This window comes from Ochotona princeps, chromosome 18 (genome assembly GCF_030435755.1).
Source record: "Ochotona princeps isolate mOchPri1 chromosome 18, mOchPri1.hap1, whole genome shotgun sequence".
Classification (NCBI taxonomy): Eukaryota; Metazoa; Chordata; class Mammalia; order Lagomorpha; family Ochotonidae; genus Ochotona; species Ochotona princeps.
Window position 1 is genome coordinate 28,933,741 of NC_080849.1, and position 16,734 is coordinate 28,950,474.

Consider the following 16,734-nt stretch of genomic DNA (forward strand, 5'->3'; position numbering starts at 1 on the left):
AGACAGTTCTGTGAAAGAAAACTGATCAGACTTGGTCCCTGGCGAGGTCAGTGGAGGTGGCCCCGGGGAGGTGAGGGAGCTTTAAGTTGAGGAGCATGTTCCGGAAGAGATGCTAGGTGCTTGGGCAGGCAGAGGTGAGGTAGGAAGCCAGGGGCAGGGTCGTCGTCTTGGTGGGCCGAGGAACATGCTGCGAAGCCCTCTCATCGCAATTACAATAAATCTACGTTTCTGTACGGTGACCCACAGTATGACCTACGCTCTGTTTTTCTTCCTAATCTTATTCTCACTCCTTTGATGCTGGCAGCCTTCTTGCTGTTAAGGCTGTGACCATAAACACACTAAGCTTGCACCTGCTTCCTGCTCTTCGTGCTTTGCTTGGCCCTCCACCTGCAGTCATTTTCCCTCTGATTGTCTGTCTGGGATCATTCTGATCTTTGGTTAAATTTTGTTACCTCAGAGGAGCCTTTCTGAATAGTGCTAGTATCACCCATGCCTACCATTTTCTTTCCTCAGCATACTTTCCCTCTCCCCCTACTTTTTTTAAAACATCCACTACAATTACCAACTACTTGATGTCATGTATTAGATTGTTTTCCTACATTTGTCTGCTTTCTGTGATAGAAGTTCACCACAAAGTGTGAATTATTTTAAGCATGTGGGGCTTGTTTAATATGAAAATTGATGTAATAAAATCTGTTCATTGAGTACATGATAAAAACCACAGGCCATCTCAGTAATGCCGAAAAGGCTTTGGACAAAAATGTGATGCCCTTTCATGACTTCAGTTTTTGTTCTTAAGGATTTATTTACTTGAAAGGCACAGTGAGAGAGAGGAAAAAAAGGAGAGAGATCAAGATCTTCCATCTGCTGATTCACTCCTCAAATGCCTGTAACGTCCATGGCTGCACCAAGCTGAAGTGAGACACCAGTAATGTCGTCCAAGTGTCCTACACGGTGGCAAGGGCCAAAGCATTGGGCATCTTCTGCTTTTTCTTGACCAGTACCAAATGGCTGGATCAGAAACAGAGCAGCTGGGATTAAAACCATCATTGGGGTGGTGGGTGGGAGGTGCTGTAACTCATGTATGACAGTACGAGTCCCTGAGTTAAATAATAATAATAATAATAATAATAATAATAATAATAATGTGCCAGCTTTGTGGTATAGCAAGTAAAGCCACCACCTGTGATTGTGGACACCAGCTTGTGTCCCAGCTGCTCTACTTCAGCTGCCTAGTAGTTGCTTGGAAAAAGAGGAGGATGATCTGAGTGTTAGGCCCCTGCAACCCATGTGGGAGACCTGGAAGAACTGGCATCTGGCTTCAGCCTGGCCCGGCACTGGCCATTGCAGGCCGCTAGAGATCCAAAGCAACAGAGCAAAGATTAATAACACTTTCAAAGAAATATGTTTTAATTTAAATAAGCTAAAAATAGGGTATAATAGAGATAGAATTTCTTCAACCTAACAGACCATCTGTGGAAGCCCCATGGATAAAATCATACTTAATGATGAAGAACTGGCTACTTTCTTCTTAAAATCAGGAATAAGAAAAATGTCAGGGGTTCCCAACAAGGCCACACCAGGTCTGAAGATTTGCTGGGATGTTTACAGGACTTTAAAGACATTTGCAGTCATGGCTGATTGTGGCTGCTTTATTGCAGCAAAGGGAATGTTGTAGGTGGTGCCCTCAAGAATATATTAGCTGCAGGATTTCAAGAGTTCTAGCCTAGTGAAATCACATGGGAAGCACTTAATCTCTTCCAGCAACATTTTATCAGAAATATTGTCTGCCAGGAAAGTTCATCTGAGCCTTGATGTCTACACCTTTCATTGGGAATCAGTCGTGTAGGGACTGTCTGCTTAGCATAAGCCTAGACCCTGGAGTTCCTGAAGAAAAGCAGGTGCTCAGAATGAACTGGACTCTCACAGTTGAGGCATGATGAGCCTTTCTAATCAGGAAGTGGTGGGATCCAAGTTCCCAGGTGACAGCCAAGGACCAAGCTTATGAGCAGTCCTCTCTGTAAGGATTGACGTCTTGGGCTTAGTGTTTTCACTGCTTCTGCACAGTAAGAATCCTACTGGAATGTGTGGGTTAGTAATGAAGCTGCCAGTGGTGATGCTCACAGACCAATACACGGGAGCTCGCTTTTTCTGTCTGCCTCTCAAATGTTTTTTGTTAGAAAAAGGAATTTTGGGGGCCAACGTTGTGGTACAACAGATAAAGCAACCACCTGCAACACCCGCCTCCCAAATGGGTGCTGGTTTGTGTCCCTGCTGCTCTACTGTGAATCCAGCTCCCTTCCAGTGGCTTGGGAAAAGTAGCAGAAGATGACCTAAGTGATGGGACCATTGTAGCTATTTGAGTAGTGAACCAGTTGTTAAGATTTCTCTCCCTCTGTCATTACAACTCTGACTTTGAAGCAAATAAACAAATCATTAAAAAAAAAGGCAAGGACATACAAATTGGAAAAAATTCTCTATGTATAGATATGTATGTATATGCACATATATGTTTATATGTGTGTGTGTATATATATATATATACACTTGCAGATGACATGATCTTATATATTAGAAAAAATCCTAAGCGAAGAGGGTAAAAGAAACCTGTATACTAGCAGGCAATGATCCAAAAATACAATGAAGAAGATAATTCTGTTTGTGATAATATCAAGGAGAATAAAGTCATTATAAATAAATAGCAATCCATGACTTGTGAAAGCTTTGAAACAATGTGGAGAAGTGGGCATTTGGTCTAGTGACAAAGGCGCTGGTTGGGATGCCCACCCCCATATCAGAGTCAGTCTGGCTCCAGCTTGGTTTCTGCTTTCTTGCAGACCCAAGTAGTGGTAATTCAGGTAGCTGGGTTCCTGCCACTCCAGAGACCTGGAGTTCCTGGCTCCTAGCCAGTGCAAACATTTGGGAGAGTGAACCAGTAGATGGGGAAAGTGCCTTCACTCTTGTTGTTCTGTCCCTTCCTCCTCTCTGCCACACACACACTCATGTGAGAAATTAAAACAGATCAAGATACGTGGAAGTACAAATCATTTTCTTTTAATTGGGAGAGTTAACCTTGTTAACAACTCACTATTCTCGAAATTCATCTATAAATTTAGGATCCACATTTCCTTTCAGAATCTCATCAGTCTGTTGAAGAAATTGGTAAACTGATTCCATTCCTAGAGTAGCCAATCATGGAGAAAAGAGAAAAGGTTTCTTTGACTCCCTGTTCTTAAATAGTTTATTACTTGGGGGACGATGAAGAAGGTCTGAACATGAACAGTGATGATGGTTGAACAACAATGTAAATGTACCTTATGCCATTGAACTGAAAGCTGAAAAATGATTAAAGTGATGAATTTCATGTGTATTGTAGTACTATAAAAATTGTTATGAAGCTACAAGCGTTCTCCAGATACTGACATAAAAGATGGAAATACAGATCAATGGCATGAGATTGAGACTCCAGAAAGCAACATCACATGTGTGGTTGAATGATTTTTGACAAGGGTATGAAGACAAGTCAGTAGGGAAAAATATTCTTTTCCACAAATGCCATGATAATTGGATAACCACATGTAAAACAATCAAATGGAATTTCTACATCATAGACAAAAGTTGACTTGAAATTGCTCTTAGGCCAAAGAGCTGAAACCATGAAAATTTCAGAAGAAAACAGATATTGGATTTATTTTTGAGTGACTTTAGGCAAGATTCTTAAATATAAATATATCAAAAGCACAGCCAAAAGAAAGTGAATTCGGCTTCATCAAAAATTGTGCTTTTCAGGATGCACTAAAAAATGGCAAGACATTCCACAAAACAATATCTGCAGAGTATAAATATGAAAAAAAAATCTAGAATCCTAATGAGTGAGAAGAGGACACATCAGGCAGCATCTCCAGAGACTTCTACATACAGGCTTCTGATATTTTTCTGTTCTGTGATTGATCAGACTGTATATTGCTTTCTTAAGCAGTAAAATGCAACAACACTTGTATAATATTTCTGCCAGGGAAATGGTGGTGGTTGGTTACACTGAGAAAACAAGCTGCCTCGGCTGTCAGATTTTCAGATTTAGAATGATAGCAAGTGTTTTGTGGTTTAGTGTGACAGATCGGTGAACAACCTTGTCAATATAGGAAATTTTCCATAAGCCAGGTTTCTCAACACTGGCCAGGCTCAATCGCAAAATCTGACCTTGCAAATGATATTAACCTCAGGTTTGTTGTGTTAACTCTTTGGTGCAGTCCTGCCCACCTTGCTTGGTCCTCCAAGTACTCCACCTTCAGTCCCTCACTTCAAGTGTACTCTTACCTAATTCTCAGGTTTGTGTAATAAGCCACTAATTTGTAATTCCCTTTGAATATTCTGTTATCCACACAAGTAAATGTAATCGTTTTCTCTCCGGCTTGAAAGACTTTTTATGGCACATTTTGTGTCTCAAAACCTTAATTGTTTGCCTGGCTTTAGCCATAAATCCTAAGTTCTCTAAATGAGAATGCCCCAGCCTTGTGCAGTCATTTGTGTAAGAAAGTCACCTTCTATGACGCCCCTGAAGCCCATGCCTCTAGCTAGTCGAAGGTGCTAGAGATCCACCTTAGCTAGTGGAGGCAGAGAAAGCTCACCTGTGGGCAAAATCTCATTTGGTGAGATTGAGACACCCCCCCCCCCATTACTAAAGAGGAATACTAAGGAGGCAGAGCTAGCATAATCAGAGCTGCAGACAGGAAATAGGTGCTGCTGGAGCTGCTGCTGCCAACCCTTGCAATGAGAAGATCCAGCCACCTCATTTGCTCTCTGCCTCAGCTGTTCATCATCTCCTTCCAAGTGAGTAGATTCCCATAAGTACCCTAGACATCTGTGGAGACCTATGCGTAGTGGAGTCTAGGAAATACTGTTTTTAGTGTTCAGCTTTTTCAGTGCTAAAGTGTGCACTAGGAGGGAGCAGGAGTAGGTATGGCTGAGTAGATCTGAAGTGACTGCCCTGTCATCTGCCCAGACCAGCTTTGCATGTAGTCCTGACATTATCTGCCTTTCTGACTCCAGCCTCCCTGTGCATTGTACTCCTGTGGCCTTGAGAGCTGGCTTCACTCAGTTTAACCTCAGATGTTTTCTTTTTTCATTTTAATTACGCATTTTAAGGCATACATTGTGGTAATTTCAACACATGTATTCATGGATAATGAAAATCCAGTTAGCATTTCCAATTCTGTAAACATTAAAAAGTTAAAGCATTGTAATGCTTAGTAAAAATGTTTAAATGTTCATTTATGACCAGATGTTTAATAATTATCCATATTTATGAGGTACAGTTTGATATTTCAGGAAATGTATGCAGCGTGTACTGCTCAGTATTTCTTGTTATTTGTTCCAAGTTTTTGAGTGCCTCTCATGTTAATTCAAAAGATATATAATAGTGTATTGTAAACTCACTCAGCTGTACTGTCGAGTTCTGTAACTTGCTGTATCTGTTTTGGTATCCACAGTCCAACCTACCTGTCATCTCCCCTGTTTCCAGACACACCTTTCCCAATGTCTGGTAATCACCATTCTTCATTCACAACACCGCCACCAATAACGATTCTGATTCCCCTGGCTAAAACTTGCAGTAGTGTATCGAATAAGAATGGCAAAACTGGATGTACTCGTCTTGTTTGACATATGATCTGAAATATTTTCAGCTCTCATAGAATATGATGTTGTCTTTGATTTTGTCAAATATATATATATATGATCATGCTGAAGTAAAATCCTTTTATACATATTTTTTCAGGATTTTAATCACAAACAGATATTGAATGCACCAAACTTATTGAGATAATCATAATTTTTATCCTTTATTCTGTTGATATGTTGGTGTTTGCTGATTTTCAAATGTTGAACCACCCTTGAATTCTTGAAATAAATCCCAATTGATCATGATAACTGATGTTTTTATTTTGATATCATAGCAATGCAGGCCTGATACATGAATTTGAAAAAATTTTCTTCATTCCATTTCTTAGAATAGCTTGAGGAGACTTTTTAAAATTTGTTTTATTCATAAAAAGTAAATTCATTTTATGTGTTTAATGATACAGATTTAGAAGCACAATGACATCTCTCACCTAACCTCCTCTCATCTTTCCTTATAACCTCCTACATTTTCCTCTCTAATTATTACAATGTCAGATTTTCATTTTGCTTCACAAACACAAGCTTAGCACTCCAACTGGTAAACATACGAAGACATAGCAAATAGAAATAAAAGCAAAAAAAAAAAGTACTACTATTCCTTAGGAGTATAGACAAATGCTGCAAGCAATAATCAAATCCCAGGATATTAATCTTGTTTATAAGATGATCTTTTTTGTACTTTATTTTTTCACAAATAAGGGAAAATATTTATCTCTTTTGGAACTGGGTTATTGCACTAAATATAATGGTTTCCAGCTGGATCTATCTAGTTGAGAAAGACGATTTCATTTTTTTTTAAGGCTGAATAGTATTCCTTAGTCTGCATATACAGCTTGTTCTTTATCCAGTCATCAGTTGATGGGCATCTGAGTTGATTGCTCTGATGTGATACCATCAGATTACTAGCTGGGCATCTTAGGTACAGTGAGCTGAGCTTCTTTTTTTTTTTTAACTTTATTTTTGACAATCTTTACATAGTTAATTAGGGCACAAAGGCTTAAGGGCTACAGGAAAGTGGTAAGACTATTGTTTCCACATTTTTTTTCTGTGTCTGGAGTAAAGGGGAAGATAAAGGGAGAAGTCCCACCCTGCCTCCCACCCATCCCGGGTCCCCCATGTAGGGCATGCTCCAAGGGTCCTGCTCAAGTGGTTTTGATAATTCAGCAGTTATGAATTGCCAATTTCGCCATTCCAAGTACAATGGAATAACTGTAGAATCCACTGGTTGACATAGTCCACCTTAGAATCTCTGTTTGCCCAGATTTTCACTGCTAGCACATGACCTACGGAACCATATCATAAAATAAAATATAAAAGTGCTTTAAAAGAAAGTGGAGTGGGCTCGGCAGCGTGGCCTAGTGGCTAAGGTCCTCGCCTTGATCCCATATGGCTGCTGGTTCTAATCCCGGCAGCTCCACTTCCTCTCTATCTCTCCTCCTCTCAGTATATCTGACTTTGTAATAAAAATAAAATAAATCTTTAAAAAAAAAAAAAAAGTGGAGTGCGGGCAGCCATGCTGCTTGGGGGCTCGGGTTCGCCCCATCTCCAGCACGGCACACCCAGGTACATGGGCTGAGCAACTCCTGGGTGGCCAGTGCGCCATTTGGCGCCAGGCTGTGTCTGCTGGCCGCCCGGCCAGGGAGTTCTGGAATTTGGGTGCTTTGATATACTGCATGAATGGCTCCAGGCTGAACCCACAGTGCTCTGGGGATGTGTATCAATCCTATAGATTCTCAATGGCAGTAAATCTTCCTCTGACGATCCTGTACTCACTTTATAGTGCAGATTGCCAATCACCAGTTCATTTAAAGGCAAAATTACGGGCTTGTCCAGCAGGATGTCCCCATTGCCTAATAGGATGATGAATTAGCAGAGGGGTCACATAGGCAAGACCATGACATTGACTGGCATTCGAGAACAATACCCTGGGTTAGAATGTGTCAGGCTGTGTGGGCCAATCCCCGTGGAAATTCTGACCCCACTGGATGGTTTAGGAGGGCCGGTGGAGACAATGCAGGAGGTATGACAGTTTATGGGGCGCACTGAGCTGATACAGAGCAACCACTGGCATACTTAATACTGGCTGGGAACAGGCCTGGTTGGGGAGCTTGTGGGAGGCCTTGGCTGGGTGGAGTCTACCACTAAGGAACGCAGGAACTGGAAGGGGGCTGAGTTCTGGTTGGGTCACAGTTGTAGTCCCTTAGCATAAATATGGATTGGGACTTGACGCACTGTGCCAGGTTAGACCGCAGCACAGTTTGGTGCTCTGGAGGACCAGGGTAGACGTGGGACGGACTCGGCTAGGTTTCAACCCCAACTGAGCCATATAAGAGCTATATGTGGGTATGGACGAGCCGTGGCTGGGCTGAAACTTCCAACAGCAGGAACCAGATTGGGTTGAAGAGCAGAGCTGGCCCAAGGAACTGCTGGTATGCGTGAAGCCTGACACCAGGAAGGTGTCTGATGGAGGAACCTGAACAGTTCCTCTGACAGGACACTGACCCTACAAATAAACGCAGGAAGTATGGAGGTAAACAACCCAGAAGAGGCGTTGGAAAGTAACCCACTTGCATACATTGGCTCAGGTTGGGGGCGGACCAGGCTGAGTTAGCTCGCGTTATCCACTGGCAAGTCTGTGCGCCGGAGCTGTGCGGGGGTCTGACCAGGTTCGGTTGCGATAATAAAAAAAAAAAAGTATACAATACAAAATGCCAAGGCAAGGCTGCCTGTGCCGGTTAGGAATGCAGCACCCAACCAGCACACCTCCCACTGGTTTAAGTGAAGGATGAGTGTGTGATGGCCAGAACCAGGATGGGCTGCAGTACTCATTGGTTCCAGTGGAGGTCGGGGCTGAGAATAGAACCAACCCAGCAGTTGCAACCACCAGCTGATCAGGGTGATGGATTGTGGCGGGCACTGTGCTTACTAGTACATGTAGGAACCTGGTCTGGGAACACCTCAAAGTTTCTTTGGGAACTCCCTTAATCATAATGGAGGAATCAGAACATTAACCAAGAAAAGACGGAAGATGGAATAGATCAATCAACCACCTCAGTTATATGTTGGCAGCAAAATACTGGACAAGGGGAGACGCTATGATGGTCTTTATCAGTTAGTGGACTCTGCACCAGCCTCATCATACCTGGATTGTTGCTGATGATATGTTGGAGCTTCTAGTTGATCGGGATGACACTCTGCTGGCTCTGCCTTCGGACCTGAGAGGGCCTCCCTAAGAGGTCGTTGAATTTGGACAATGGGATGCTGGACTCTCTGTATGGTATATGCTTGCAATGAGGGAATCCCAGCGGAACTTGAGCTGTGGCTATGCATCAGGATGGAGGAATCCACCGGCGGGGGGGAGGGTTTGGGGTGAAGGGGGGATAATCCCAGTACCTATGAAATTGTGTCACGTAATACATTGTAATTAATGGGAAAAATAATAAAATTAAAACAAAAAACGTTATTCTGTTGTAGTCTGTGTCTCTATTTAGATCTCTTAATGGTTATTTTAAATAACAAGGTGCCCTGACACCTGTTGCATATACATTTATGATAGTCATTTCTTCATGTTGAATTGATCCCTTGATCATTATGTAATGTCCTTTTTCATCCCGTTTAATAGGTTTTGTGGTAAAATCTATTTTGTCTGATGTTAAAATGGCTGCTGCACCTGCTCATTTTTCTTTCTGTTGGCATTGGCAGGATTATTATTGAAAGGTGATGACTTGTTCCTACCATTTTTACGTAAATATTCTCTTTGTTTTCTTTGGATTTCCTTTGTAACTTTACTGGGAAATTTTTTACCTTCAGATTCTTTCATGATGGCGAGTGTCTTCCTCTATTTCTCTGTGTAACACATCTCTGAACATCATTTGTTTCGGCTGGGCAGGTGGTGGAAAATTCTTTCAATTTCTCTTTGTTTTGGAAGGTCTGAAATTTTGCCTTCATCTATAAAAAAGAGCTTTGCTAGGTATGGTGTTCTGGATTGGCAGTACTTTCTTATAGGGCCTGGACCATGTTTCCATTCTGTTCTAGGCTTGTAGAGTTTATGAGATTCCAGCTTAAGTCTCATTGGAGATCTTCTGAAGGTAATCTGTTGTTTCTCTCCTGCACTTGTCACAATCCTAGAATCTTTCCTCAATGTTTAGCTATGGAAAGTTTAACTGTAATGTGTCTTGGTGAAGGTCTTTTCTGGTCATGCTTATTATGATTTCTGTGTACTTCCTGTATATGGATTCCCTTTCTCCATATTAGGGAGGTTTTGTATTTTTTTTTTTTTACCTTTTAAAAAAATTTTATGGTACAATTCCACAGGGTCTGGGATTTCCTCACCCCACCCCACCCCAAAATTCCCACCCTCCACTGATTTCCCCCATATTATTACAATAGTATAGTCTTTCATAAGCAGTGATAAGTCCATCAGTCTGTTATTTAAGTGTGCCCAGAGATTGCCGGTACAGACAATACAGATAGTCCAGCATTAGGGAGGTTTTCCATTATTATTTTGTCATCTAATCCATTCTTTCTATACTTTTAAGAACTTCTAACTCATATGTTAGCTTGTTTAATGGTGTCCCATAGGTCGTGGACACTTTTTGGTTTTTCTCATTTCTTATTTTTTGTTTGGGAGTTCTTCAAAGACTTGTCTTCTATCAGATTATTTCTTCTACCTCTCCAACTCTGCTATTAAGACTTTCCACCATATTTTTTATTTAGCATACTGAATTCTTCTTTTAGTTTGATTTTAGTTTGATTTTTCTTCCAAATTTTTGTCTTACAGGAAAAGTTTTCATCCTTGTCATGTATGCATATTCTTAATTCCTACTTCTCATTAGTTTTGAGTAACCCTATGATCATTTTTTAATTCATTTTTAGGCAATCCATAACTCTTCATTTTTGCCTTTTATTGTTGAAATATTGTTTTGTTCTTTTGGGGAGTCATACTGCCTCCCTCATTCATGTTGCTTGTGTTTCTACGTTTATATTTAGGCATTTCAAGAAGCACTTGTGGTTTTTCTCTGATGAGTTTCATCTTTAAACTATATCTCTGTGGCTTGGTTGAGTGACTGTTCCTTTAGTGGATATCTGGAGGGTCTGTGCTGAGTGTGCAGTTGACATGGTAGATCTCAGCTCAGAAGAGACAATGATCACAGCTGTTAGTGTAATCACAACCTCACCTCATCTCGTTCATGGTGGTTGACTCCACATTGTTTATACCACCACCCACGCCAGCACTCGAATGAGGAGCCTTTTTACCGTTTGGTAGAGGGGTAGTAGGCATTTGGCCACCTAGCAGTTAAGTCAGTGGTTAGGACCCCACAGCACATAATGAAGTGCCTATGTTCATATCCCAGCTCTGCCTCCTGACTCCAGCTTCCAACTACTGTAACTCCCTGGAGGTGTCAGATGATATCTCAAGTAGTCATGTCTTTTGCCACCCATGTGCCACCTGAATTGTCCTGGCATGTGCCTTTGGCCTATGGCAGGCCCAGTTTGTATGAGTATTTGGGGGGTTGAACTAGCAGATTTGGGCATGGATGGGTGAAGATTACTCTCCACCTATACCCTGTACCATCATCACCAACCCTCTTCTGGTCAAAACACACAAAAAAAAAAACCAAACAAAAAAAACCATGAGGCAGTCTGGTTCTGAGATTTTTCTTTTTTGGAGACTTTTGAGGTAATTCAACCACATTACTCCTTATTGTTCTGTTCAGGCTGTCTGTGTCTTTTTGTGTCACTTTTGTTAGGTTCTGTCCAGAAATGTATCTGTTATGCTAGGTTTTCCAGTTTGTTGGCATATAGCCCATAATAGTCTTTGCATTAGCTTTTCTTGGCTGCAATGAAATATTTGAGAAATATAACTTTAAGAAGAGAAAATTTATGGAGGGCTGCGGGAGAGGACGTCTAGCTCGGATCCCGAACCCCGTCCGCCATGTGCCCATGGCTCATGGCGGGCTGGGCCCGGACATGCCTGGGTGCGGCCTGCTTCCTTCTGGGGTGAGTACGCCGAGGGGGGAGGCCTCCGTGACTGGGCATGTCCGGGACCCACCCAACACCCTCATTGGGTGGTGGGTGAACGGGATTGGGGAGGGGCGCAACCTCGGGCCTGCAGGATTTAACCTCCGGCTGCCAGAGGCGAGCCGAGGGCTGCGGGAGAGGACGTCTAGCTCGGATCCCGAACCCAGTCCGCCATGGCTCATGGCGGGCTGGGCCAGGGTGGCCAGTGCGCCATTTGGCGCCAGGCTGAGCCTGCTGGCCGCCCGGCCGGGGAGCTCTGGGGTATTGGACATCTGAATCGCTGCTGAGATAGCTCTAGAGTGACCCCACTGTTTCTGGGATCTGAGTCAATCCTAAAGATTCCCAATGCCAGTAACTCTTCCTTTGAAGAACTTCCAATCCCTTAATAATGCTGAGCTTTGAACACCTATCAAGTAAAAGATAAGCTCCGGCTTGTGTAGCAGGCTGGCACCTAATGGTCCTCGGAGCAACCACGTGCAGGTGCGTGATTTACGGCTAGGAACGGTCCCAATCTGGGATGCCACAGCTGGGATGAGGTTCCCACCAAGGGGTGTATGTGCTGGAATGGGGGCTGCGTTCTATCTAGGAAACAGTTGCAGTCACCCGAGGCACTAGTGTGGGCTGGGATTGGATGCACCAGGCCGGTTCAGATCCCAGCACCATCTGGTGTTATGGAGAAACAGGGTAGATGTGGGACTGACTAGGCTGGGTCTCAATCCCCTTCTGAGCCATGTGTGAGCTGTATGTGGGTATGGACGAGCCATGGCTGGGCTGAAACATCCAACAACAAGAGTCAGAATGGGGTGAAAGCCAGCCAGGAAAAGCCACTGTTCCTGCTAGGACAGGAGGTGAACTGAGTAGGGTTGGCTCAAGAACCCCCTGGCAAGCGCAAAATCTGGCATTGGGAGGGGTTCTGATGGAGGAGCCTGGGCAACTCCTCTGGCAGGACACAGTCCCTGCAGGTAAGCGCGAGAAGCATGATTGGAAACAGCCCAGAATAGGCCATGGAAAGTTTCCCACTGGCATGCATTCGGCATGGGTCAGGAGCAGGCCAGGCTGAATCAGTTCATGTCATCCTCTGGCAAATCCGATCACCAGAACAGAGTGTGGAATGGGCCGGGTTTGGTTGCGACAAAACCAGTACACATTCTGGAACGCCAGGGCGTGGTTGCCTGTACTGGATATGAATGCAGCACCCATCCAGCACACGTGAGATCCAGGAAGGGAGGGGCAGAGCTGGCGGGGGGGTTAAGGGGCTGGTCCCCTCGCTGGACAACCACTCCCACTGGAGAGTGTTGGCTGGGATAGAGACAGACACGACTAAGCAAGGCTACAACACCTGTGCGCTGCATGTGGACAAGATCAGGGCCACAGCATCAGCTGGCAGAAGCTGGCACTGGGGACTAATTCTGTCGAGTCAAATCACAGGACCACCTAAAGAGTGCATAAACCGGGACAGAGAGACCTGGGAGGGAAAAAGTGGGTTCCCCCTTCTTGGGTCACTATTCCCGTGGGAGGGCATGAAAACTAGGACGGGGGCTGGGATGGCTAGACAGAGGCACTCAACAACATCTGTGAGGGCTGGATGGTTGAGTCGATTAGATAGAACTAAGCTTTAATACCCATTGACAAGTACCAGAGCCAAATGGGATGGGGGACAGACTGGTCTTCTGCTACACAAATTGGCAAACCAGGGTAGGGGGCAGGCTTGGTGGGGGTTATTGTGGGTCGCCCCGACTAGGCTGCAGCTCCCACTGGTTGATGTAAGGGCCGAACCAGACTGGACTGCAACACCCATTGGTTCCAGTGCAACTCGGGACTGAAAACAGAACCAACACAGCAATTGCAACCACCAGCTGATCAGGGTGATGGACTGTGCCGGGCCCTGTGCTTGCTAGAACATACAAGAATCTGGTCTGGGAATACCTCAAAGTATCTTTGGAGATCTCCCCACTTGAACTGCTGGACTCAGAATTCTAACCAAGAAAAGACAGAAGACAGAATAGGACAATCATTCATCTCAGCTACATGTTGGGAGCGAAATATGGGACAAATGGAGACTTCATGATGGACCATATCAATCAGTGGACCACCTCATCGAGCGAAACTGGCAGTGACTCATAACTGGAGAACTATTAACTCCACTTGAGCACATATCTCAGAGCATGCCCCACATCCGGGACTTGGGGTGGGCGGGAAACCGGGTGGGGCTTCTCCCTCAATATCCCCTTTTACCTCAGATACATGATGGAAACAATATGGACATAATAGCATTGCCCACCTCCCTATCCCCCTGAACCTTTTTTTTTTTTTCTTCTCTTTCTTGATTTTCCTTCAACTATAGTTAACTATGTAAAGATTGTCAACAACAATACAATAAAATGGATTATAAAAAAAAAAAAAAAGAAAAAAAAAAAAAGAAGAGAAAATTTATTCTGGCTCACAGTTTTGAGGTTCAGAGTCAAAGATCAGACAGGTCCCATTGCTTTGGGTGTGTGTGCAGAATAATCGTATACATGATGAGCCAGGAAGCAGACAATGACTAGGCTAAAGTCATCAGCTCTCTCCTAAGAACTGCATCCTCCCTGTTATCTAAGGAACTCCTCTAGGCCAATCTCATAGACACCATTATTGGATTAAGCTTCCCTCCCCTTAGTACTATGAATATATGACTTGGGAATGCAACTATATGAGCTTGGGAGCCAAATTCTGTTCAAACTGTAGCATTACTAATGATGCTTCATGTAGTAAGTTGTATCTTTTTTTCTGTCTCTTTTCTCGGTTTTCTCCCGTATTTCTTTGCTAGTGTGGTAGTTCCAACTTTGTTCTCTAATGATTATTTTCTTCTACCAACTTTGAATTTGATGTGTTTTTATATCTCTAGCTCCTTAAGATGTATTATTCCGCTTATTTGAAATGTGTTGAATAGTTTATTGTTGATTCTTTTAAATGTAGACACTACTTACTGCAGACTTCCTCTTACTACTACCATTGCTGTGTCCCATAAATTTTTTGGTATGTTTATATTTTCATTTGTTTTGAGTATTTTTTATTCTTTCTTATCTTTTCAATAACCCATTGTTTTTTCAGAAGCATGCTCAGTCTCCATGTACTTATGTAAATCCTAAGGTTTCTTTTGTTTTGGGTTTCTAGTTTTATTCTGTTGTGGTTAGAAAAAAATGGACCTTATGATTTGGTTTTTTATTTGATTTTTAATTTGTTGAGATTTGTTGTGTGGCTTAATATGTTATCTGTTCTTGAGGATGTTTCAAGAGCTGATGAAAAGAATGTACATTCTAGATGAGTTGTTTTATAAGTGTATTTTAGGTCATTTTGGTGTATGGTATAATTTAACTCTAATATTCTTTGATTACTTTTCAGATGATTAATTCATTGGTGAGGGTGTGATATTGAAGTCTTGCCCTATTACCTGGTTGAAAACTGAGCTCTCTCCTTAGTCCTAGCAATGCTTATTTGTACAACTGCTTGCTCCCACATTAGCTGTTTTTATGTTTACAATTACTGTTCCTTCATGTTGAATCGGTCCCTGTATCATTATATAGTGACCATCTTTGTCCTTGATTTTTTTTTTCAAGTTGTTCCCTTTCAATCTATGCTTGTCTCTTGTACTGGTGAGGTGAGTTTCTTGTAGGCAGCATTTTGTTGGGCTTTGTTTTTGTAGTCATTCAGGATGTTTGTGCCATTTATTTGAGGAATTCAGTCTATTTTCATTCAGGATTATGAAAAAGTAATGACTATCTTATTTTAGAAGTTTCTTCTGTTTTACATATCTTGTGTTGCTCCATTTTGTTTCACTCTTTGTTTTTGCAGTTTACTGATGAGGTTTGAGGTTTGGTTCTGTTTTGTCACTTTTATTTTTTATCATTTTTAAAAATTAATTTTGAATGTTATGGTACAATTCTGTAGGGGATGGGATTTGTGGAAGTTCCCACCCCCAAATTCCCACCTCCCAACTGATTTTGCCCATATTATTAGTATAGTACAGTCCTTCATAAGCAGTCATGAGTCCATCAGTCTGTTATTTAAGTGTGCCCTGACATTGCTGGTACAATGTCAGACAGTCCAGCATCCCATTGTCTAGATATGTCCAACAGTTTCATTGGGAGTCCGTCTTTGATTTGGAAGTAGAGGTGCATACTGCATTGTATCTTCACATCTGGATATGGTAGTCTCTCTTACGCCATCACTATACATTCTCTTAAATAATGGTTGTTGGAGTCAAAATGCACCACTGAACAACCAAGCATGGGTGAAGAACTGAAAAAGAAAACATAAAAGCCTCTCGGGTAAAGTGATGCCACTGTGCGATCCATGAGCCAGCAATGAATTCAAAAAGAAAAGAAACTGAAACAAATGAAAGTAGAAACATCAAAACACATGGGATGCAGCAAAAACAGTATGGAAGGGGTATTAATCTCATAATTTGCATGAAGACTGCCTTATATCAGAAAGAACATATGGTATTTGTTCTTTTGGGATTGACTTGTTTCACTGAGCATAAGGGCCTCTGGTTGGGTCCATCTAGTTGCAAATGGTATCATTTCATTCTTTTTAATGGCTCAGTAATATTCTATGCAGTAGATGTACCATGGTTTCTTTAACCATTTCTCTTTGGATGGGCACAATCTGTAGATTGTGTTACTGTAAATATAGGATTACAGATCCCCTTCTCATATGCAGTTTTCGTTTCCTTTGGATATATTCCTAGGAGCGGGATAGCTGGGTCATATGGCAAGTTTATTTGCAGTTCTCTAAGCAGTCTCCATACTGATTCCCACACTGGTTGTACTAACCTACACTCCCACCAGCAGTGAAGGAGGGTACCTTTCTCCCCTCATTCATGCCAGCAGGTGTTGTTAGTAGAGTTCTGAATGTAGACCAACATCACTGGAGTTAGGTGAAACCTCAATGTGGTTTTCATTTGTATCCCCCATCAGGCTAGGGAGCCTGAGCATCTTTTCATGTGTCTAATAGCCATTTGAATCTGTTCTTTTGAAAAATGTCTGTTCATTT

General features: G+C 42.5%; 1 protein-coding gene across 1 annotated transcript in view; it reads left to right on the forward strand.

Annotated features, from left to right (window-relative positions):
- TPGS2 (tubulin polyglutamylase complex subunit 2) overlaps window positions 1–16,734 on the forward strand; it is a 37,335-nt gene that overhangs the window by 869 nt on the left and 19,732 nt on the right. The window lies entirely within an intron of this gene.